Here is a 25,476-nt window from a genome sequence, read left to right as displayed (position 1 = left end):
ACATAGCCATTAATTGCCGCTTCCATCAGAGGGACCATTTCAATAGTGAACTTAGCAGAGTCATGTATTCCCCACATTCTACACATCATTGCTCTGGCATAACAGTAAGGAGAAGCCAATGAGTCCACAGAATACTGTTGTTTTGTACAACAACCCCCTCATTTCATAAATTTTTTAATTAAAACTCATGATATGAAATGGGTCCCTTTTTAAAATTAGATGTGCAAATAAATTGGTATTAACTCATCATTAGAAAAACCTCACAAAAAGGTCCAATGCAAATGATATATTTTAAAATAAACCTTTTGAATTAAAATAAAGTAGATCTTTTTAATAATTATAAGAGTTCTTTTTTATTGCGATAAAGCAATCGCAAGATCGCATATCGCAATGATAAGAAAACATATATAAAAGACTCATTGACTCACTCCGATTTGAAAAGGAAATCGCTATCGGATATCGGGAAAAGGAAAAACACATATCATAAAGAAACACCTCCCTCATTTCTCTGATGCGATAAAGTGTATCGCCATCGGCAGTCGCTCGTAACAACCTAATACATAAAGGATGATACAATCAAATCCTCTGATGCAATAAGGCGTATAGCCATCGACGATCGGAAATATTGCAATGGCATAAATAATATGACCCGAAACCATCCCCAATTGCAATGCATTAAATCAAGGCACGTGTTTTGAAACATATTTAAAAGGCTCGCATGCAGTGTATCACCTTTTCGTAGTCGGAAGATATTCTGGACTATGATTAAAACCTTTTCGTTCACATTACCGATCATCGATTGCAATTTATCTCTGGTTATCCGTCAAAGAATCTAAGCCACACTTGAATGGGTCATTCATCATATAAACGATATAATGGGTATTCATGAACTCCTTTACCATGATTTACAGGTTAAACGGCCAATTAATGAAGCAGTTATGGCGAGATTTTCTTTTAGATTTTATCTGCGGCAGTTTCACTATAATCCTTCCATATTGATTTATACTAGATATTCTCTGTATCATGTTGTTTTCACTCCCAGTGAAAAACTTCGTCGAAGTAACGAATTTGAAAAAAATGGGAAAAAAATCTAAGAAATCCGTAGCAGCAGCGGCCCCTACAGCAATAGTGCAGTCGACTAATGATCCACGACCAAGTAAAAAAGGTCTAATTTCAGACGGAAATATAAATTGGCAAAGCATCTACAATTTAATTGAAGTAGAGGAGCCTGAGGAAGCATCGGGAGGAGCTACTACAGATTCAACTAGTAAATCGGAAGCTTCCCTTAAGGATTTAGCTGATTCATATTTGCACAGGATAGCAACACACGAGAAAATTCTTCCATACACTGATGTGGTGAGATGGGTAGTAGAAGAAATTCCAGTTTTAAACATAACATTTTGCACAATTGACGGAAGGATTTTTGGCTCATTTCAGCTTGATGACTTAAGGAAGATGTATCACCTTCCCGAACCTAAAAAGAAGTACAACAAAGATTTTCTTGAAAAGTTCGCAGAGGAGAACGAGACTGAATTGGCCCCAATTAAGCAGTGGAGATAGAATCCCAAAAAGCACAAACATGAATCATCAGGTAAGTACTCTGTAGATTCATTGTGTTCTCCTTACTGTTATGCTGGGGCAGTGATGTGTAGAATAAAGTTTACTATTGAAATGGTTCCTTTAATGGAAGTGACAATTAATAGTGAAATGATGGATTGGGAAAACATATTGTCCGACAAGTTAGCCACTACAATTCTTGAATTTAGATCAAATACACACGTAACCACCAGGATTATTCCCCCTTTCTATTATAGTGCTTATATTATGGATACACTTTGTTTTAACTATGAATATCCTATACTCGGGTGGAGATGGACTTCACAAGACCCTAAGCCAATCCACATTTATCATCAAATTTTATGGAAGGCGCACTATAAAGACCACTTGTACCAAATCTGTAATGGTTTCATTTTACCTATCTATTATGCCATTGTTGATAAGCCTGCCCCAAAGATTTCCATGGAAGTAGAGATTGACTTGACTGCTATAGGGAGTTGGTTCGGGGAAGACAAGTTCACATATATAAGGGTTTTTGGTAGTCTCACAAGACCCCATGTCCTTCCTCTGTATGTACCTGATAAACTATTAGCCCAAGAATTGGCCTACCAAATAACAACAGCAGGAACATCCAAAACTCTCAGGAATTCTAAAAAGTAGGTTTGGCCTACATTTCCTTTGAGATGCAGTGTTTACACTCTACATGACTACAAGCATGCGGAAAAGGAAGCAGAAAAAATAAACATAATCAATCTTGCAACTATTCCTAACAGGCAATTCAATCCAAGGAAAGTTGCCTATACTGTTCTTGAACAAGCCAGACTTATAAAGTTTGAACATGAAAAAGATGAATTTGATGACCTATTTTCTTCATCAGAATCACTATCCCAGGTTCAAACATTGGCCAAAATGAGATATAATGATGAAGGCCTGGTAGAATTTAATAGGATCAGAGAACAAAGGTTGCAAACTCTACCTCTGGATTTATTAGCTACTACCCCAACAACTCGGTCAAGTGAGCCTGAACAACAAATTATTGATAAACCTCCTGCTATAGAGAAGATTCCCGAAAAAGGAAAAGAACCACAACAGAAGAAAGAGCAGGGGAAACAACAGGAGAAACAACAGGAGAAAGAGCAGAAAAAAGAATAGGACAAGGGCAATGAACACGCCAGTTTAGATACCCAGATTGATCCCAAGCTCCTCCAAGAATGGCAACAATTGGATTCTATTATAAGCAATCTGGAAGGTTCACAAGGTTTCAGCATACTTAAAGTAACAGTTGGTCAAGAGATAGTGTCAACTATAGTTCCAATTGAAGGAACCAGTGGCCTACCCACCAGCAAAGATGTAGAAATAATTCCTAAGGATCCCTCCGATCAGATTGTTTTGCAAATTGAAGACATACCACCATTAGATGTCTTTTATAGTCCCAAACATAGGGCTGTAGTGAAAAGACAAAGCAAAAGGAGAAGACTTGATCAATCTTCCCTTTTACCCAGACAAACAGAGATCGCTAATGTGGTGTGGAAAGAATAATTCAATCCTTTTGAAGACCTCACAAAACTTTCTCAGTATGCCAGAGCTTACTTAGCAGCTACTATGGATAAAGCATCGGAAGTAAGCAATTTACTCAAGGAAAAGGACCAAATAATTGTTTCTTTACAGTCACAGGGATTCGAGAAACAACAAAGAATAGAACAGTTAGTGCAGCAGCTAGCAGAACAACAACAGATAAACAATCAATTGAATGAACAATTGATCGAAGAGAAGCAGAGGATAGATAAGAGTGCACTGCAGAAACAAAAATAGTTAGCCGCAACGTTAACCAAGCTAAAGACAATGAATGAGCAAATGAGTAAGACAAAAGATGAGCAAATCGCTCAATTATCACAACAGGTAGAAAAATTCAAAATTCTTCCTCAAACACCAGATTTTAGGTCCGAAGCTCTCCAAATCAATAAAGCATTGATTACACAGCTAAAATTGCTATGTCATAATATTTCCTTGGTAGAGCCCCTCTCTGAGATTACTTCATCAATAATTGACAAATCAGTCGAAGCTAGGCAGGATTTGGAACAGGTCGATGATACTTTAACCAACTTTCTTGCTTAGCAAGAAACCAGTGAAGGACAAGCCGCGAATCTACCTAAAATTCTAGAGTCACATAAATAAATCATTTTCCTAGAATGGTAGTCACAATTGATGAAAGTAGAAAGAGAAACCTCAAGATGCAGAGTATCAACTAGTAATTTAATTGAATTAATCAATAATACTCTTCATCTGTCTAACTTGATCTCACAACGCACTCCAGGTAAATTTCCGTCAGCCAAGGCATTGGAACAAACATGCAATCAGGAATTGGAGAAGAATGGGAGATTAATCGCAGGCATACAAAGTTTAACTTGGGATACCTTTTGGTTTTTCCTAGTTAAGCCATACAGTCAAAGGGCAGCACTCAAATGTTTAACCGATGCAATCGGTTATATGATTCCCGAAATTCACGATGCCACATATTCAGCCTAGCTGCATTCTCGTCTGAGTCATCCTCCAGAATTGCAACCAATACTTGCTATCTACCAGCTCAAGCAAAATGAAGATCATCTGAAACAGTGAATTATGCTGTCGACTGCAAATAGACCTATTTTAAGGAGATTTTCATGATTTAGTTATACCACCTAGTAGCATTTTTATTTCATAATTAGTTAGTTTAGATAGTATTTATAGACCCTTTCATGCATTTAGAAAGGGTCCTCAGTTTTTGTATAAACTCAAATCAAGAAGTTACACTACTGTACTCCTGATAATTTTTTATGAAGACTGGGCTAGTATTATGAATTTTAACGAAGAAAGCTTTGATGAAATGTGCACTATTGCTTTATTGTGGAAGTGTTTTTAAGTTGGAATAAGGAATTTGAATGTGATCGATATCGGGATTGATCCAAATAACATATGGTACTATTATCTATGCTCTTGTTTCATTCTTTAATGTGAATCGACATTTATTTAACCTTGCTATCATTGGATATATATATGTGTGTGTGTGTGTGTGTGTGTGTGTGTGTGTTTTAATAGCAGTCCTTATGCTTATCACTATTGAATGTTTAAGGAATGTTATTCTTTCAATCATATTTATGTCAATGGTATATGAAGAATAGTGTAATAATTTTTTAATTATTACTTTGTTCAACTACTTGAACAAAGTAATTATCATATGAATTAATGTCTTTATTTACTAATAGAGTCATCTATATGCCTGTTTGTGAATAAAGACCATCAAAAGTTACACTAAAGCAGAAATTCCCCGGTATAGATTAGTTATTCATAATTTTGTTTTATAGATTAAATCATCATCTATTATCATTAGATATCAGAAATCCACCACTTATACATCCCATCTTCAAATTATTGGTAAACTAGTCCCTTTATTTCCAGTCGAAGCCACCACACCAAAAGGAAAAGGAGCTGCCTTTAAGGTCCAGACCGAGTGGTTTTCCCCGATGTTGTTGTAGCAATTTTCGAGGCATCAACATTTTTGGTGCTAGAAGGAGGGCATGAACTGTGAATGGCGAGCAAACCCAAACCTATAGACCATTCTAAGAGTAAATCTCCCTCACCTCACCTCGGACCTCCCGTTTTCATGCTGGAACACCAGTATTCAAACGAGAAGAAGAGGAGTCAACCACAACTGCTCAAACCCAACATACCATAGAACGATTAAGTCGTGAGTCTCCTGAAGTTCAGTCTCTCATCCATAAACTTCAAGGCTTTTCGATATCATCATAGAAATCTGAGGTATCTCAAGGTAGTGAGACTTCACAATTCAATCTAACTCACCCTCTTACCAGACTTCAAAGTGGGAAGCTCGGTATTGAACCAACTGAGTTGCCTTTACCCAAAAGGAAAAGGGAAAAGAAGACCATTGAAGGGTCTGACACTGAGACTTTCTCATCATCATCCTCCATCTCATCTTCTCCACTGTGAAGTCAGCCATCCACCCCTCCATTACATATTGTTGTTCAACAGGGATCAGGAACTTCAATATCCCCACCTCAAACCTCAATATCAACTCCTTCTTAAACATCTGGAATTTCATCGGCAATATCATTTATTATAAATTTGACAATGGCTCAAAATCCATGGAGTAGTCCTACTACAATCAATATTCCTGCACCATTACACCCATTGCCAGATTCTCCTGAAAAATGGTTGCCGAAATTTAACCCAGATACAGGGACACAAGCTGAGGAGCATATTAACAATTTTATGTTGTCAGTTAATTTAAAAGGAGTGACAGAGGAAGATGTTGTTGTTAGGCTTTTCCCGTATACTTTACCAGGATCAGCTGGGTCTTGGTATTTTTCCCTGCCCTCTAGATCCATTACGAGTTGGAACATTTTTCAAGAAAAATTTCTAACTAAGTATGGCGATGATAGATATTTAGAACCATTAATCAACGATCTCCCCAATCTTAGGATAGAATCCAAAGAACCTATAAAGGAGTTCAACTCACGATTCAATAAACTCTTGAATAAGATTCCAACCGCCTCTAAACCAAGTGAGAAAATCAGAAACGAATGGTATATAATAGCCTTACCCTCAAATATAGCTATTTTTGTAGATAGAGCTGCAAAACCAACTTTAGTTGAAAACATGAAAGAGGCGCTTGCTGTAGAGAAATGCATTATTTCTTTAGAGAAGAAAGCTGCTCTTGAAGATAGAAAATCCAAAAAAGTTTCTTTCAAGGGTGAGTCAAAGAAGAAAACCTCCAAAGATCCATATGATATGGAGGGTCTCCAAAAAGTTCTCAAGACTATGTCAAATGAGATGGTAGAAATCAAAAAGCAAGTAGCTGAGACTTCAAAAAAAATGCCATTTAGAAATTTTAAGAAACTTGAATCAAAACCACCAATTGTTATATCCAATGTAGATTCAGATCCTGAAGAGGAAGAAGAGGATGAAACAATTTTATCATCCACAGAACCTGAAGAAGAAGAGATTGTAGAATGTCATGGGATGTGGGATTTTATTTTACCTAATTCCGATATAGAAAATGAACAGGAAGCTTTCCCTGTGTCTACCAGAAGTAAGAGTACTCCTGAACCTGTTCAGTCAACTTCAAAGAAAAGGAATGCAGGTGCCACTACTACCAAAGAAAAGATTCCCACAAAGAAAGCTGCAAAAATTCCATCCCAAAACCAGCGATCATCTTCAACTTCACCTTCAACATCAAAGACATTATTAGTTATAGATTCTATGGAATAAAATATTATCGAAGACATGAAGAAGACAAAGGAAAATATTACTATGTTTGAACTTAGAAAACTCAAACATCAACAGAAATTACTCCTTAAGGAGCTAAATGTTGTACCTTATTCACCTCTCCCTAACGCTTTAATTTCTAAAGCTGCTAATGATTCAGGCCAACCACCTCCTGGTAGAGTGGAAGCTACTGATGCCGTTTTAATTGGATATAGATCAAATTCACATACTCCTCCTCTCCTCTTAACCTATGAGATCTATAATAGAAATCTACACAACTATTTGATTGACTCAGGGGCTTCTTCTAATATAATGCCAGCTTCAGTTTGCTCCAAACTAAACATTGAACCCCAAAAGTCTACAATTCACATTGTATAGTTGGATAGAACAAAGGTCTAGGTTTTAGGAGAAATCAACTCAGTGACTATCAGGTTATCAACTGATCCAAGAGCGGTTCACAGAATTGATATTATAATCACTGATATACCTGAATTTTATAGGTTGATTCTGAGTAGAGACTAGTCCGAGAAACTCCATGGTTATATTTCCACCAATTGGTCCCATATGTGGCTACCTTATAAAGGAAAGCCAAATCAGATCAAGATTGATTGGGAGAAACACATGACCCATACTGTTACTGAAATCGAGTAGGAAAATCAACCAATAGCATTCAATAACAATATTTTGGGGAATTACTCATCTGAATCATTCTTTGGCAATTTCACTACCCAACCATCTCCTTTCTCAGTTAATAATTTCACATATCAAATTGAAATTTTTTCACAAACCGATAAATCAAGATGTGTCAATATTGCTGAGGAGACTGTAAATAAAGTTGTTGATAATTCTTTATTTTGGTCACTATACTTTGATGGGTCTAAATCTAGTGAAGGTGCAGGAACAGGGTGTATTTTAGTCAGCCCTGAGGGAGAGAAAACCATGTTATCATGCATATTAGAATTTGAATGCACAAATAATACAGCCGAATATGAGGCCTTAGTTCAAGGACTCTACAAAGCAATTGGCCTTAAAGTTCAATATTTGAAAGTGTTCAGAGACTCAGAAATTGTTATAAAACAAGTTAGAAATACAATTCATTGCCTTTCTAGTCATCTCAAACATTATTAGTCTTTATTCCAAGAACTCACATCTCAATTTTTAGCATTCAATATTTCTCCCATCCCTAGGTCCCAGAACACAACAACCGACCTGCTAGCTAATGTTGCCTCCAAACTCCTTCCATCTAAATATTACAACCCAGACAGATTTTCAGTAGAATTAATGTTTAGACCATCAATCCCTGATAATATCACCAATTGGCGAGTGTTCAATCACGATGAAGACATTTTAAATTTCTTGACTTTTGAAAAGTCATATAATAATCAAATCATTGATGAAAGTGATAATGACCTTCAAATGAAGGAAAAACAAGAAGAAAACTCAATACCTAAACCAGTGGTGAAGCTTGAAGATCTTTTTGATATTAAAGACAGGTTTAAACAAGTCACCAATTCAAAACTCCAGAGTTCGACTTTAAGATTTGAATTGGTAAACCTAGGTACTAACAAAAATCCTCAAAACATCAATTTAGGATTAGGGTTTTCTTCAAAAAAAATAATTGCATTCATTAGACTATTATGTAACAATAGATGTGTCTCCACTTGGAAGTATGATGATTTGAAAACATACGATACATCGATCATTCAACATACTATTCCAATGCTTTCTGAACAAAAATGAGTGCAACAGAAGATAAGGAAAATTCATCCTAATCTATAGAGTCAAATAAAAACTGAGCTAAATAAACTCTTAAAGGCTAAGATAATTTTTCGTGTCAGACATTCAAACTGGGTGTCCAATATGGTGCTAGTTAGAAAGAAAAACAGCAACATCAGGATTTGCATCGATTTCAAAAATCTTAATAAGTCAAGCCAAAAAGATAACTTCCCTCTACCTAGCATAAAACAGACACTCCATTCAGTAGTTGGTTCTGAGTTAATGTCCTTTTTAGATGGTTTTCCAGGATATAACCAAATTTTGGTGCATCCTAATGACAGGCTTAAGACTACTTTCAGAACCAAGTGGGGAACTTATGCTTACCAAAAAATTCCTTTTGGACTTATCAATGCTGGAGCTACATTCCAAAGAGCAATGGACATAGCATTCAAAGGTTTGATTAATAAATCAATAGTTGTTTATTTAGATGATATTACTGTATTTTCCAAAAAGAGGTCGAATAATTTACATGATTTAAAACAAATCTTTGAACGCTGCAAACGGTATGGTATCTCACTAAATCCAAAGAATCCTTTTTTGCTCTTAATCAAGTAAAGATTTTGGGCTTCATTGTTTCGAAGGATGTCATTTACATTGACCCAAATAGAATTAAAGAGATTTTTGATATTCCTTTCCCTCATAATAAAAAGTCCATGCAGTCATTTTTAGGTCAAATTAACTTTGTAAAGAGATTTGTCCTAGATTTTTCCGAGATTATTTTACCATTACAAACCATGATCAAGAAAAATTCGGTGTTTAAACGGGGGCCTGAAGAAAAAGAGGCATTTGATTCTATCAAAAAATCAATCATAAATGCCCCTGCTTTAAGCACTCCTAATTTTTCAAAACATTTCATGCTATATACCCTTGCATCTGATTCATCTTATGCAGCGGTGTTGACTCAGATTAACAATCAAAACTTTGAAGCACCAATCTCATTTTACAGCTCAAATCTTCAAGGTGTTGAACTTAATTATTCGGAAGTTGAAAAACAAGCCTTTGCTGTATACAAAGCCATAAAACACTACAGATCCTTTCTCTTGAAAGCTCATACAAAAGTTATAATTCCTTTTTCAGCAGTAAGACAATTATTAGTCCAAAGGGAATTAGGAGAAAAGAGAGAAAATTGGGTCACAACATTACAAGAATATGACTTAGAAATCAAACCAGCAAAGATTGTAAAAGGCCAAGGTTTTTGCAGGTTGTTAGCAAGAGCATCCAATATTCAGGAACCTCAAGTTACAAAATACACTGAAGAAATCAATCAGATAAGTATCACAGATCCTGAATCAAAATATGCAACTCTGATTTTCTATTTGAAAAATGGATACGCTCCTTCTAATATTTCCTATAAAAGAAAACGTGCCATCAGATTGAAAACAAAAAACTTCATAATTGGAGATCATGTATTGTTTAGACGAAATTATGATTCAATTTTATTAAGATGCTTAGAAAAACCTGAAGCGTAAAAGGTTTTGCAGGAGCTACATGATGGACCAGCAGGAGGACATTTTGGAGTTGATACAACAGCTCACAAAATCATTCATGCGGGACATTATTGGCCAACCCTATTTAGAGATACTCACGAATATGTAAGGAAATGTCAAAGTTGTCAAACCTCCAGTGGAAGACAAAAGAAGCTAGCTTTCCCTTTACAACCAGTTAACATTGAACAACATTTTGAACAATGGGGATTGGATATCATTGGGGAAATCACTCCACATTCATCCAAATAGCATAGATATATCCTTACAGCCACTGATTACTTCACTAAGTGGGTTGAAGCAATTCCTTTGAAAACAACAAATTCTGAGGCAATCATGGAATTCATAGATCAATTCATTATTACCAGGTTTGGTGTCCCAAACACTCTTGTTTTTGATAATGCATCTTATTTCTCTGGAAATTCTATATTTGAGTTTGCTATCAAAAGAGGATTTAAATTGAGAGATTTTGCAAACTACTAACCCCAAGGTAATAGTTTAGCAGAATCCACCAATAAAAATATTATCAAAATTATTAAGCGAACTATTGAGCAGAATCATAAAAACTGGCATAAATCTTTGATATTTGCACTATGGGCTGACAGAATAACACATAATGCCTCCATAGGCACTTCTCCATTTAATCTAGTATATGGAAAAGAAGCTATTATACCAGAAAATTTAATACTCCCATCACTAGCTTTAGTATAGTTTATTGAAGAAAGTCCCTCATCTTCTATTCAACTAAGACATGATCGAATTTTGAAACTAGAAGAAGAAAGGGAAAAGGCCAGAATTGTACATGCAAAACATCAACAAATTATCAAATCATCTTTTGATACAACTTCAACTAGTTCAAAGCAATTACAAGTTGGTGATCTAGTTTTGAAATGGGACAAAGCCCATGAGGATAAAGGAAAACACACTAAGTTCCAGAAAATGTGGCTTGGGCCATTTCAAATCAACGAGAAAATAGGCCCTTCTACTTTCATATTGCAAGATCTATCAGGAAATAGAGATTCTCTTCCTGTTAATGGCCTTATCTTGAAAAAATTCTTCAATTGAGGAGGTAACCCCTTCTCCCTCTGTAAATATTCAATTTTCAGCAAAATTTGTGTAAGAGACCTCTGATTGGTTTTCACTACATTGAAAAAGTTACTAAAAGGAAATAGTTCTGATATTTACTTTTGAAAAATGGAAGCCTTAAACGAAAGAGAAATTTCTAGAAAATTAGGTATATTTAGATTCTGAAAACCCCATTTTATTCCTGTAAAATCTTCTCAAGATTTAGAAGTACTAAAAATCATTCTAATGTTTTCAAATGGTCTGAAAATGGTTATCACTACAAAACAGAAACTGATTCACTCTTAGCATCTTCAACTCCCACCCTGTCATCCATGTTCTCTTAAGGAGAAAATTGTTCATCCCATTCATCAAAGTTTATAGTTACTCAGAGTGTAATTCTAAAATATATTTGGTATAAAAGATAAGAGGTCTTATTACAAGCCTGCTTACCATGATCATAGGGGAATATTTCAATTGACATTACCAATACTGCACACAAAAATAGGGTAATGGCTTATAATTATAAGACAAGGGGTCTCATCAGGAGCCAGCTTGTTCAGTTAAATTACAACCAGTGAAAGGCATTGTCAAACAGCTGGCCACCAAACCAGGACAATGGCTTTTATCTTACAAAATAAGAAAAAATAAAAAAGTGATATAAAAATATGGAGACATATTTTTAGATTCATTCTTTTTAATTATACTCTGAAATGGATGGGATAATGAATGATCAAATGGTTAAAAGGTATCCCTGTCGAGAATATAAACGTTTGCTAGCAGCAGAGGCTCTACCTATGACAAAGGAATCATTGTAAAGCTAAGTTGGAAAAGTTTTTGTTTTATCATTATCAACTAATTAAGGCTAATTTGAAACTTAGAATGTATTTAATTTTAATATGAGAAGAAAATAGCAGAAATAGTTATCATTATATTCAGAATTTATGATTGCATAGTTATATTAGAATTTTTCTATCATATAAGATTTCAAGATTTAAAAAGTTTAAGTATTTTAATTAATTTCTCAGAGATAACTGTTTCTCCCAGTGAATCGCCAATTGTTGTGTTGTACAACAACCCCCCATTTCATAAAATTTTTAATTAAAACTCATGATATGAAATGGGTCCCTTTCTAAACTTAGATGTGCAAATAAATTGGTATTAACTCATCATTAGAAAAACCTCACAAAAAGGTCCAATGGAAATGATATATTTTAAAATAAACCTTTTGAATTAAAATAAAGTGGGTCTTTTTAATAATTATAAGAGTTCTTTGTTATTGCGATAAAGCGATCACAAGATCACATATCACAATGATAAGAAAACATATATAAAAGACTCATTGACTCACTCTGATCCGAAAAGGAAATTGCTATTGGATATTGGGAAAAGGCAAAACACATATCATAAAGAAATGTCTCCCTCATTTCTCATATGCAATAAAGTGTATCACCATTGGCAGTCGCTCGTAACAACCCAATACATAAAGGATGACACAATCAAATCCTCCGATGGGATAAGGCATATCGCCATCGGAGATCGGCAATATTGCAATGGCATAAATAATATGACCCAAACCCATCCCTGATTGCGATGCATTAAATCAAGGCGCGTGTTTCGAAACATATTTAAAAGGCTCGCATGCAGTGTATCACCTTTTAGTAGTCGGAAGATATTCTGGACTATGATTAAAACCTTTCCGTTCACATTACCGATCACTGATTGAAATTTATCTCTGGTTATCGATCAAAGAATCTAAGCCACGCTTGAGTGGGTCATTCATCATATAAACCATATAATGGGTATTCATGAACTCCTTTACCATGATTGACAGGTTAAACGGCCAATTAGTGAAGCAGTTATGGGGAGATTTTCCTTTAGATTTTATCTGCGGCAGTTTAACTATAATCCTTTATTATACGCCAATTGACATAATCCTTCCATGTTGGTTTATACTAGCTATTCTTTGTATCACGTTGTTTTCACTCCCTGTGCAGAACTCTGCCGAAGTAACGAATTTGAAAAAAATGGCAAATAAATCTAAGAAACCTGTAGCAGCGGCAGCCCCTACAGCAACAGTGCAGTCGACTAATGATCCACAACCAAGTAAAAAAGGTCTAATTTCAAACACTACTTGTCTCGGCCTCAGAAATACAAGTTGGCAAAGCATCTACAATTTAATTGAAGCAGAGGAGCCTAAGGAACCATCGGGAGGAGCTACTATAGATTCAACTAGTAAATCGGAAGCTTCCCTTAAGGATTTAGCTGATTCATATTTGCACATGATAGCAACACGCGAGAAAATTCTTCCATACACTGATGTGGTGAGATGGGCGTGTTGAAGCCTCGAAAATCGGGTCGACAACAAGGGGGATACCCACCCAGTCTGGACCTTGGTTGGCAGCTCCTTATCCGTTTGGTATAGCGGGTCCGACTGGGGATAATGGGACCAGTTTCTATCTAAGATATTCTAATTCAAACTTTTTATCTAATTCTATGCTATTGTAATCTAATAAACAACACATCTAAATCTATACTAACTCGGGATGTAATTCTTCTATTATGCGATCTAAAGAGATTTCAAATAACAACTGGTAATAAAGATCATTTAGCAATTATAAGAAAGGAAATCAATCAATATGAACCGCTTTGCATAAAAAGTTAGACGAAACAGTTGTGAAAAACATATCGCATAATGAGCTATTCATACATTAGGCATAAAGAAATAGCTATCATTGTACAAAAGTGCCAAATGATAACTCAAGCATTCATGCAATAATACATAAACAACTAAAAACTATATATCACTTTAACATATAAGCAGAAATGGTCAAGAGATAAAAGTACCATTTATGACTAGTCCTACTCATAAGCTTCAAGCAACAATGATTTATCTCTCCTTTCTCTAACATCCACTAAGAGTACAGAAGTGCAACATCAGTAGCAGATATCAAATGCAAACATCAAGAAATCTTGATCCATTCATTCACCAAAACCTCCTCTGAGGGTGCAAAAGTGCATGTTCTGAGGACAAATTTTTGATAAATTTTTGGACCCTTCTCTAAAAGCATTAGAAGGGTTTAAATACTACTAACTAAATATCTTAATTACACAGATTTAGGATACAGTTTAAATGACCGCCCTTTTTCTAAGCAAAACTATTTCTAAAAATTAAATTTAATATCTAACTATTTCTGCATTTTCTCCTTAATGTTGCGAGCATTCAATATTTGCCTGGGTAAAGTCGGCTGACTGTCTTCCTCTTTTGGTTGAGCTAAGCAAACAAAAATGGTAAGAGCTGGCACCATCTTTTCAGCAAAATCAATGATATACTCGAGAGTCATCCTATGTCTATGTCGATTTACTGTGTATGCCCAGTAATAATCAAAGCAAGTTCCACTTGGTTAATCCTCGAATTGCTTCTGCCTCTTCTTTCAGCTTTATGTTTCCAGTTTATTCTTTACCATTGCTTTCTTGCATTTTCCGGGCTTACAAGTGACTGAGCAGTTAGAGGCTTTGCTTTTTGAGCAATTTTCTCAGTGATGCATCGCACATCAGAAACTGCCTCTGTTCTTTGATCCGGGCCTCTCTGATGTGTTTTTCGCCTTTAGCGCTTTTTCCTTCACCAGGTATAAGCTTAAAAATTTGTAAACATACTGCTTTCATGAGCTTCTGACCTTGAGTGTTAAACCACCTGTTGATATCAGCATTGTTCAACTACTCATTCAACCATGGCTGTGAATGAAAGATCTGTAATGGATAGCTCAGCAGCGCTCTGTGAATATGCGGCTCTATTGCATGCAGTATCCGCTTATGATGGCATATTTTCTCTGTCTCTGAGCATTGGAGCTTTACCTTTTCCTTTATGGCTTCCTGCACATTGCTTCGTGTTACTTCTGTTTTTCGTTCCTGCAGTTCACACATGAGGAGAGAGTAATGATAATTAAAATCGACAAGAAAGCTTTAAGCTCTATGGATGTAAAAAAACATGCCACCTATCATGAACTGACTCTTCGAAAAACACAAAACCGTCTTTCATTAACAACTGGCGTATCATTCATTAATTATCATTAAAGCACATATCCAGTTCTTGGTTTATGGAAAGCTTTTCTTGAATGTTGAGCCGGGGAAAATCTACGATGGAACGTTTCTGCGATTCGCATCGCAGCATCACATTACCGCAAATTTCATTAAGTTGTGCTATTGCAGGGTCGCTCGATCACGCTATCGCAAGATCGCAGATCGCAGTATCGCACTATCGCAAAATCGCGGATCGCAGTATCGCTCTATCGCAAAATCGCGGATCGCTACAATCGTTAAATGGTTATGTGCTTTTCATGCGACATTGCGATATGCGATATCGCATATCGGATATCGGCGATTTTTTAAGGTTTTCCAATATGAAATTTTTTTAATGCATACGATGCGATGGAATTCGCGTCGCACTTTCACAGTTTATCATTTTTACTCATAAGGAAATGTCCTATCATTCTTCACGCGGTGCGATGTTTTCTTAAGGAGTAAAATGCATGAGCCTTAATTGAATTTTTTGAATTTTTTACTGAGGGTCGCCACTTACCTAGTGTTATTGCTAATACTATATAAAGAGGGGGGTTGTTGGTGGCCACAACAATTGGTGATTCACTTGGAAGAACCAGTTATCTCTGCTTTTCTATTGAATTTTTTCAGACTTCCAAAACAGAAAATTTTTCATAAAATTAAACTTTATTATGGAAAGATAGAGTACATTACACTCTAAACCGTCAATGATATTTTGTTTCAACCATTTTCTACTTTGACTATTTGCTTCCTCAAGCTAGTCCTTGTATTTACATCAGCCATTACTTGGTCTTGTAAAGATAAAACAAAGTCTCCCCTGTAAACCAGTTTTAAATATGCTCATTTGTCGTAGATAGAGCCTTTGGTACCAACAGGAGTTTATAGCCTCGACAGGGTTACCTATAACCCAACAATGATCCTGTATCCTACTTAAGGTGACCTACAACTTTCAAAGAAAAATCCATATCCACACTTATTGCTTTGATTTTCTTTTTATTCTTAAAGAACAATGTCTTGGTTTGGTAGCCAAATTATGACACAGTCATTCACTTGATTTATAACTTTACTGAACAAGCTGGCTCGTGATGAGACCCATTGTCTTTTGATTGCAACAATCTTGAGTCATTGCCCTGTTATGGTGTACAGTATTGGCAAAGTCAGCAAGTTATAATATCTGTGATAATGATAAGCCAGCTCGTGATGCGACCTCTTATTCTTCAAGATAAAGTGTATCTTTGGGTTATTCCTCTGAACATTGCGATTTTCCTTAGCAGGGAGGAAGTCATTGTTTCCTTGAGACAGCTCTGGACGACAATAATAGAGTTTTTGGAAACAGTTGTTCTACAGAGAATCTTTATTTTGTTATTGATACCTTTCATTGTACTGAGATAAAACAATTTCTTTACTAAAGGTTGCTTTCATCAATTTTTTTGAAGTTGAAACTAGTATCATATCTAAGCTAAAGTTTTTTTTAACTGTATCTATCAATAATAAAGATCAGTTTTCCAAAAGATTTGCTATTTATACGAGCGAAAAGTTCAAAATCTGAAAGAGAATTGGTGTCTTTTTCGTAAATGCCTAATGTAACCACTCACAACTGGTTTTATTATGAAAAATAAAAACAACTATTCTACAAAAGTAGAAGAATAATCTTCTATGGAAAATATTTCTTGAGAATTTGTCCATTAACAGGCAAAGGATCCCTCTTACCTGCTAAATCCTGTAACACAAACGTTTATGGACCTACGACTTCTACAATCTGAAAAGGACCAAGCCACATCCTTTGAAATTTTGTATGTTTGCCCTTTTCTTCATGAGCCTTGTCCCACTTTAAAACTAAATCTCCCATCTGAAAATCTTTTCTAGTCATTATGTTTGAATCAAAAGAGGATTTTACTAGCGCTTGATGATGAGCATGCATTTTCCTAGCTTGTTCTCATTGTTCTTCTAATTTAATTATTTCCATTTGTCTTAGCTGTAAGGAGGAAGTGGGTACTTCATCAATGTATTGTACTAAGGAAAAAGAGGGAATTGCTAAGTGAGTCGAAAGAACCACTTCTTTCCCATAAACTAAATTAAAGGGAGAAGTGCTGATAGAAGCTTTTTTCATTATCCGATCTGCCCATAAAGCATATATCAAATCCTTGTGCCAATTTTTATTATTTTGATCAATTGTTCTTTTAATAATCCTGATTAGGTTTTTATTTGTTGACTCAGCTAACCCATTACCTTTTGGGTAGTAATTGGTCGAATATTTAAGCTTGAATCCTCTTTTAAGTGCAAATTCTGTCATTGCATTTCCAGAAAAGTATGATGCATTATCAAACATTAAAGCGGATGGCAATCCAAACTTGGTGATTATAAATTGATCTATGAACTCAATGATATTTTCAGAATTAGATGTCTTGAGCGGAACTGCTTCTACCCACTTAGCAAAATAATTTGTTGCTGTGAGGATGTATCTATGCTGCTTAGAAGAGTGAGGAACGATCTCACCTATTATGTCCAAGCCCCACTGACTGAAAGGTTGCTCAATGTTTACCGACTGTAGTGGTAGGGATGGCTTCTTTTGTCTTCCAGTAGTAGTTTGGCAGACTTGACATCTTCTCACATAACTGTGCAAGTCTTTAAACAACGTAGGCCAGTAATATCCTGCATGTAAGAGTTTATGTGCAGTAGCATCTCTAGCATAGTTTCCGCCTGCCGGCCCATCATGGAGTTCCTGCAAAACTTTTTCAGCTTCAACTTTCTCAAGACACCTAAGAAGAACATAATCATAATTTTTTCTAAAAATAATATCATTTATGAGCTGATATTGTTTGGCTTTCAACCTTAGGGCTCTTTTCTTAGTATGATCAAGGTGTGAAGGAGCATACCCATTCTTAAGATAATAAAAGATATCAACATATAATGATTCTGCGTCGTTTAGGCTTACCTCACACATTTTTACCTCTTCATATGGAATTTCATAAATTTGCGATGCTCCAGCGAGAATTTTGTAGAAGCCTTGACCTCTTACAATGTTTTATGGTTTGATCTCAATGTCATATTCCTGTAAGGCAGTAACCCAATTGGCCCTTTTCTCACCCACATCCTTTTGTACTAAAAGATTCCTTACCGCTGGAAACGGTACTATGCTCTTAGTATGGGTTTTAAGTAAGAAAGGTCTGAAATATTTGACCTCTTTGAAAACATCATAAGCCTGTTTCTCCACGTCTGAATAACTTAGTTCAGCACCCTGTAAATTTGAGCTAAAAAACGCAATTGGAGCTTCCGCTTTTTCCTGATTTGCTTGAGTTAGAATCGCAGCACATGACATATCTGAGGCAAATGTGTATAGAATAAAAGGCTCTGAAAAATTCGAGGTTGCTAAAGATGGAGCATTAATAATAGCTTGTTTGATCAGGTTGAATGCTTCATGTTCATCTTGATCCAATTTAAAATTTGAATTCTTTTTAATCATGGTTTGCAAAGGAGACACGATTCATGAAAAATCTGGAATGAATCTCTTTACAAAATTGATCTGACCAAGCAAAGATTGCATGGCTTTTTTGTTATGAGGTAGGGATATTTCAGAAATTTCTTTGATTCTGTCGGGATTAATGTGAATCCCAGATTTTGACACTATGAATCCTAGAAGTTTCCCTTCACTTAGTGTGAAAAAATATTTCTTTGGGTTAAGTGAAATTCCATACCTTAAACACCGTTGAAAGATTTGTTTCAGGTCTTTGAGATGGTTGCTTCGCTTCTTCGAGTACACTATTATATCATCCAAATAAATTACTACAGATTTATTGACTAAACCTTTAAATGCGATGTCCATGGCTCTTTGAAATGTTGCACCAACATTAATCAAACCGAATGGAATCTTCCGATATGCGTATGTGCCCCATTTAGTTCTGAATGTGGTTTTCAACTGATCATTAGGATGTACCAACACTTGATTATATCCTGAAAATCCATCCAAGAAAGCCATTAATTCTGAGCCCGCCACTGCCTGCAGTATCTGTTCCATAGGTGGTGGAGGAAAATTATCTTTTTGATAGGCTTTGTTAAGGTTCCGAAAGTCAATGCAAATCCTAATATCTCCGTTTTTCTTTCTAACAGGTACCATATTGGAGACCTAACGGGAAAGATTATCCTGGCTTTCAATAACTTATTGAGCTCATTTTTTATCTGATTTTCTAAATTGGGGTGGATCTTTCTCAGCTTTTGTTGGACAGGTTTTTCATTATCGATCATGGGAATAGTATGTTGGATGATGGAAGTGTCGTATGTTTTTAGCTCATCATAATTCCAGGCAAAAACATTTTTATATTGTCTCAAAATATGAATATACGCTAGTTTCTCTTTAGGGACTAGGCCAAGACCTAGATTAATATTTTGCGGTTTAGCATCGGTCCCTAGGTTTACTAATTCGTATTTCAAGGTTGAACTTTGGAGTTTTGAATTGGTAGACCTCTTAAACTGATCTTTCAAATCGTACAAGTCTTCTAACTTGACTACTGACTTAGGTATAGCATTATTAGAGCTATTTTGTTGCAATTGTTGATCATGCTGGTCTTCGTCAATTATTTGATTGGAGTAGGATCCTTCAGACGTGAAGAAATTTACGATATCAGGATCGTCATTGAATAATCTCCAATTTGTGATGTTGTCAGGAATGGACGGTCTAAAGATTAATTCTATTGAGAATCTATCTGGACTAAAATCTTCGGACGGAATAAGCTTAGAAGCTACGTTAGCCAAAAGGTCTGCACTTGCATTTTGGAGCCTGGGGATTGAGGAAATATTAAACGCTATGAAATGCTCAGTCAGATCTTGTACTAAGGATTGATAGTGTTTGAAATGACTTGATAAGCAATGTATAGTGTTACGTACCTGTTTAACCATGATCTCAGAGTCTCCAAAAACTTGAAGATACTTGACGTCTAACCCGATTGCTTTGTATAGGCCTTGAACCAAAGCCTCATATTCTGCTGTATTGTTTGTGCAATCGAATTCAAGTCTGCATGTGAGCATGATCTTATCTCCTTCTGGACTAATCAGAATGCATCCTGCTCCTGCTCCTTCGTTAGATTTAGAACCATAAAAAAATAACTTCCAAAACAAAGATTTATTTATAGGTTTATCTAAAAAATTGATACATTTAGAACTATCAGTTCGAGAAAAATTTTCGACTTGGGACAAAATAGAGTGTTCTAAATAGGGTGACACATGAGCATTGAAATTATCGAGGAAAGAATCTACCGAGTGATTGCCAATAATGCTGCTGTTATACACTACTGGCTCATTTTCTCCCTCTAACTCCATTACTATGTACTTCTGGTGTAGCTCTCATTCAACTTTTATTTGATTCGGTTTACCATTGTAGGGCAGCCACATGTGCGACCAGTCGGTTGCGAAGTATCCATGGAGTTTTTCTGACCAATCCCTGCTAAGAATTAAGCCATAGAATTCTGGGATATCGACAACTAGAATGTCAATAAGCTGACATACCTTCGGGTTGGATGACAATCTTATGGTTACTTGATTTAGTTCGCCAATCACTTCGACTTGAGATCGATCTAGCTGAACTATGCACACTGTGGATTTCTGTGGTTGAACATTTAACTTGGAACATATAGATTTGGGTAAAATATTCGATGAAGCACCAGAATCTATCAAACAATTGTGCACATTTTTATTGAAGATTTCATAAGTAAGGAGAAATGGGGGAGTGTGAGATCTTGATCTTCCTCCAATTAGGGTGATGTCATTTGGATCAATCTTATTGATCGTGTTAGTTGGAGGTCTTCCCATGTTATGGGAAGCTTGAGAAAGTACAGCGGCAGGCAAAGGTGCAACTGGCACGGCATGTAATTCTTTCATGATTATCTTCTGTTGATGTTTCAACTTGCTTAGTTCGTAAAAGGTGATGTTAGCCCTAGTATTCTTCATGTCTTCAATAATATTGTACTCCATTTCATTCGACACTATCAGTGTTTTAGATGGAGTCATTTCATCTGTTTGGACTGGGCTAGTTTGAGTCGCTTTAGATATCGTTTTCTTTGTCGCGACTTTGTCCTTTGTTGCAGAGCTTGCGCTGTTCGACTTAGGGATAGTTTGGGGAGGATCAAGCTAGTTTTTGCTTCGTGTTCTAACTGGAAATACTTCTTGATCTTCTTCTTGTGGGAGGATGAAATCCCACATTCCTTGTAATTCCACAACTTCTTCATCATCAGTCTTCCCTTCAGTGGCAATTTCCTCTTCCTCTTCCTCAGATTCAGCATTTGAAATGGCATTGGGTGGCTTTGCATCCGTTGAAGGACCTCTTTTAAAAGCTCTGTAGGGCTTTTTTGAAGAAGTTTCTGCTACCTTCTTTTTTATGTCGACCATTTCATTGGACATGGTCTTTAGAACTTTCTACAATCCTTCCAAATCGAATGGATCTTTTGCTTGTTTCTTCTTGGAGTCTTCCTTGAAGGTTACTTTTTTGGATTTACGTTCCTCTATCGTGGATCTCTTTTCCAGGGCTATTATTTGTTTCTCTACTGCTATCGCTTTTTTCATGTTATCAGCTAAGGTTATTTTATTGGCCCTGTCTATGAAGGCTATGTTCGATGGTAGAGCAGTAATACACCATTCACGTCATACTTCCTCACTGGGCTGGGAAGCAGTAGGTATTTTGTTGAAACGTAAATTGAAGTCCTTGATAGACTCTCTAGTTTCGGCTTTAAGATTGGATAGGTGATTGATTAACGTTTCCATCGACCTGTCATCACCAAACTTGGTTAGGAATTGGTCTTGGAAGATGTCCCAACTTGTGATGGATCCAAAGGGTAATTAAAAGTACCATGACCTAGATGTTCCTTGCAGTGTATAAGGAAAAATCCAAACAACAGCATCTTCATTAGTAACCCCATTGAGATAAATGGAAAGCATGAAGTTTTTTATGTGCTCTTCTGCTAGCATGCCTGCCTCGGGATTGAATTTAGGCAACCATTTCTTAGGATGGGCCGGTATTTGACTCAAGGGTGTAGGCATTAATACTGCCCTAGGGTTATTCCATGGAGACTGGGCCATTGTTGAACTACTAACGGAGGACAGTGCAGAAGATGATCCCTGCAGCTGGGAGGATGAGGATACTATGATTGTAGATGATTGAAGAGGGGTTGTGGGGGTTCCAGTGGACGGATGGACGATGATCTGGAGTGGAGGTGTGGATGGTTGACTTCGCGGTGAAGTAGTTGAGATGGACGATGTTGACGAAAGAGTCTCACTGTCAGACTCCTGAGGTGATTTCCTCGCTCTTTTCCTGGTGGGAAGAGGTAATTCAGTTGGCGGGACACCAAAATTTTCACTCTTTAGCCTGGTCTAGGGATGAGCAGGGTTGTACTGCTAAGTCACACTGCCTTGAGATTTATCAGACCTCTGAGGAGAAATGGAAAATCGCTGAAGTTTGTGAATTAGAGATTCGACTTCAGGAAGTTCTACAGTAGATTTTTCTGAAATATCAGGGTGTGTAGCAGCGGTTGATACTTGAGCGACTTTTGACTCTGGATTTAAATTTAATGGAGAAGTCGGGGGAGATGATGAGGGCGATTTTCTCTCAGAATGGTATTCAGATTTGGATTTACTTGCCATTCATAGTTCAGGCCCTCCTTCTAGCGCCAAATATGTTGAAGCCCCGAAAATCGGGTCGACAACAAGGGGGATACCCACCTGGTCCGGACCTTGGTTAGCAGCTCCTTATCCATTTGGTATAGCGAGTCCGACTAGGGATAATGGGACCAGTTTCTCAATCTATGTGTGTGTGTGTAGAATTTGATGTTGCTGATCTAACAGTTCCTATCTAAGATATTCTAATTCAAACTTTTAATCTAATTCTATGCTATTGTAATCTAATAAACACCACATCTAAATCTATACTAACCCAGGATGTAATTCTTTTATTATGTGATCTAAAGAGATTTCAAATAACAATTGGTAATAAATATCATTCAACAATTATAAGAAAGGAAATCAATCAAGATGAACTGCTTCGCATAAAAAGTTAGACGAAACAGTTGTGAACAGCATATCTCATAATGAGCTATTCATACATTAGGCATAAATAAATAGCTATCACCGTACAAAAGTGCCAAATGATAACTCAAGCATTCATGCAATAATACATAAAGAACTAAAAACTGTATATCACTTTAACATATAAGCAGAAATGGTCAAGAGATAAAAGTACCATTTATGACTAGTCCTACTCATAAGCTTCAAGAAACAATGATTTATCTCTCCTTGCTCTAACATCCACTAAGAGTACAGAAGTGCAACATCAGTGGCAAATATCAAATGAAAACATCAACAAATCTTGATCCATTCATTCACCAAAACCTCCTCTAAGGGTGCAAAAGTGCATGTTCTGAGGACAAGTTTTTGATAAATTTTTGGACCCTTCTCTAAATGCATGAGAATGGTTTAAATACTACTAACTAAATATCTTAATTATACAGATTTAGGATACGGTTTAAATGACCGCCCTTTTTCTAAGCAAAACTATTTCTAAAAATTAAATTTAATATCTAACTATTTCTGCATTTTCTCCTTAATGTTACGAGCATTCAATATTTGCCTGGGTAAAGTCGGCTGACTGTCTTCCGCTTTTGGTTGAGCTAAGCAAATAGCAATGGTAAGAGCTGGCACCATATTTTTAGCAAAATCAATGATATACTCGAGAGTCATCCTTTGGCTATGTGGATTTACTGTGTATGCCTAGTAATAATCCAAGTTCCACTTGGTTAATCCTCAAATTGCTTCTGCCTCTTCTTTCAGCTTTATGTTTCCAGTTTATTCTTTACCATTGCTTTCTTGCATTTTCCGGGCTTACAAGTGACTGAGCAGTTAGAGGCTTTGCTTTTTGTGCAATTTTCTCAGCGATGCGCGATTAGCGCTAGGCACTAGTTGCGCATCGGAAACTGCCTCCGTTCTTTGATCCGGGCCTCTCTGATGCGTTTTTCGCCTTTAGTGCTTTTTCCTTCACCGGGTATAAGCTTCAAAATTTGTAAACATACTGCTTTCATGAGCTTCTAACCTTGAGCGTTAAACCGCTTGTTGATATCAGCATTGTTCAACTACTCATTCAACCATGGCTGTGAATGAAAGATATGTAATGGATAGCTCAGCAGTGCTCTTTGAATATGCGGCTCTGTTGCATGTGGTATCCACTTATGATGGCATCTTTTCTCTGTCTCTGAGCATTGGAGCTTTACCCTTTTGTTAGAAAATTATATATTACGGAGCAATGGAACACATAAAATATTGCAGAAATATAAACACAGAAAACACACAAAACAAGAGAGACACAGATATACGTGGTTCACCCAGTTTGGGCTACGTCCACCCCAAATAGCCAGTCCTTCCTTTCTATTATCTAGCAAAATGAAGAGACACAACCTACAGCAAATCCGCTGTAATATCCTCTGTTTTCTCTCACAGTCTCACCTCTATGTTTCTCGCTCACAGAATACACATCTATCACACAACCTCAAATACAATACCCTCATACAAAGAGAGGGGTTGCCTTATAGGGAAAAAAACCCTAAACTAAACATAAGTTCTACCGTCAGATCATCCGCCTAATGAACGGCCTAGATTGACTAGAAATTATTATACTTTTACAAGGCAATTTTACAACTGTTTTTAGCTTCGAGGGCGCTGCCCCCGAAATCCCCCCGCTAGGGGGGGGCTCCCAAAGGTCGCAGCCACCCCCCCTAGACCCCCCCTGCAGCGAATATTTTACGGGCGGCGTTGCCACCCCCATTTCGAACTAGGGTCCTATGTGGCGATACCTTTGAATATAGAATATAATCAGGCTCCACACCCAACAATCTCCCACTTGGAGACTGATTGTAGCAACTCCACCGGTGCTCCATTTGCTGGACAATGACTCCTCTTTGGACCTGGCTGTTTCTCATCTTCATCGTCATCCTTGAAGACCAACTGAAACTGAGCATATTCTCAATTTCTCCCGGGTTACAACTTTTGTTAGCATATCTACAGGATTCTGGCTAGTGTGTATCTTTTCCAGCTTCAACTCTCCATCTTCCAACACTGATCGTATGAAATGGTACTTGAGCTGTATGTGTTTAGTCCTGGAATCAAATGCCGAGTTCTTTGCAAGATGTATGGCACTTTGGCTATCACTGTATAACATGCCCATATCATGCTCCTTACCCAATTCACCCATAAACCTTTGTAACCAAATCATTTCTTTACTAGCCTCTGTAGCAACTACATACTC

The sequence above is a fragment of the Pinus tabuliformis genome, chromosome 3_1, assembly GCF_031772625.1.
Source record: "Pinus tabuliformis cultivar Carrire ecotype Pingquan chromosome 3_1, CPIR1, whole genome shotgun sequence".
Lineage (NCBI taxonomy): Eukaryota > Viridiplantae > Streptophyta > Pinopsida > Pinales > Pinaceae > Pinus > Pinus tabuliformis.
Note: the sequence above shows the minus strand (reverse complement) of the source record.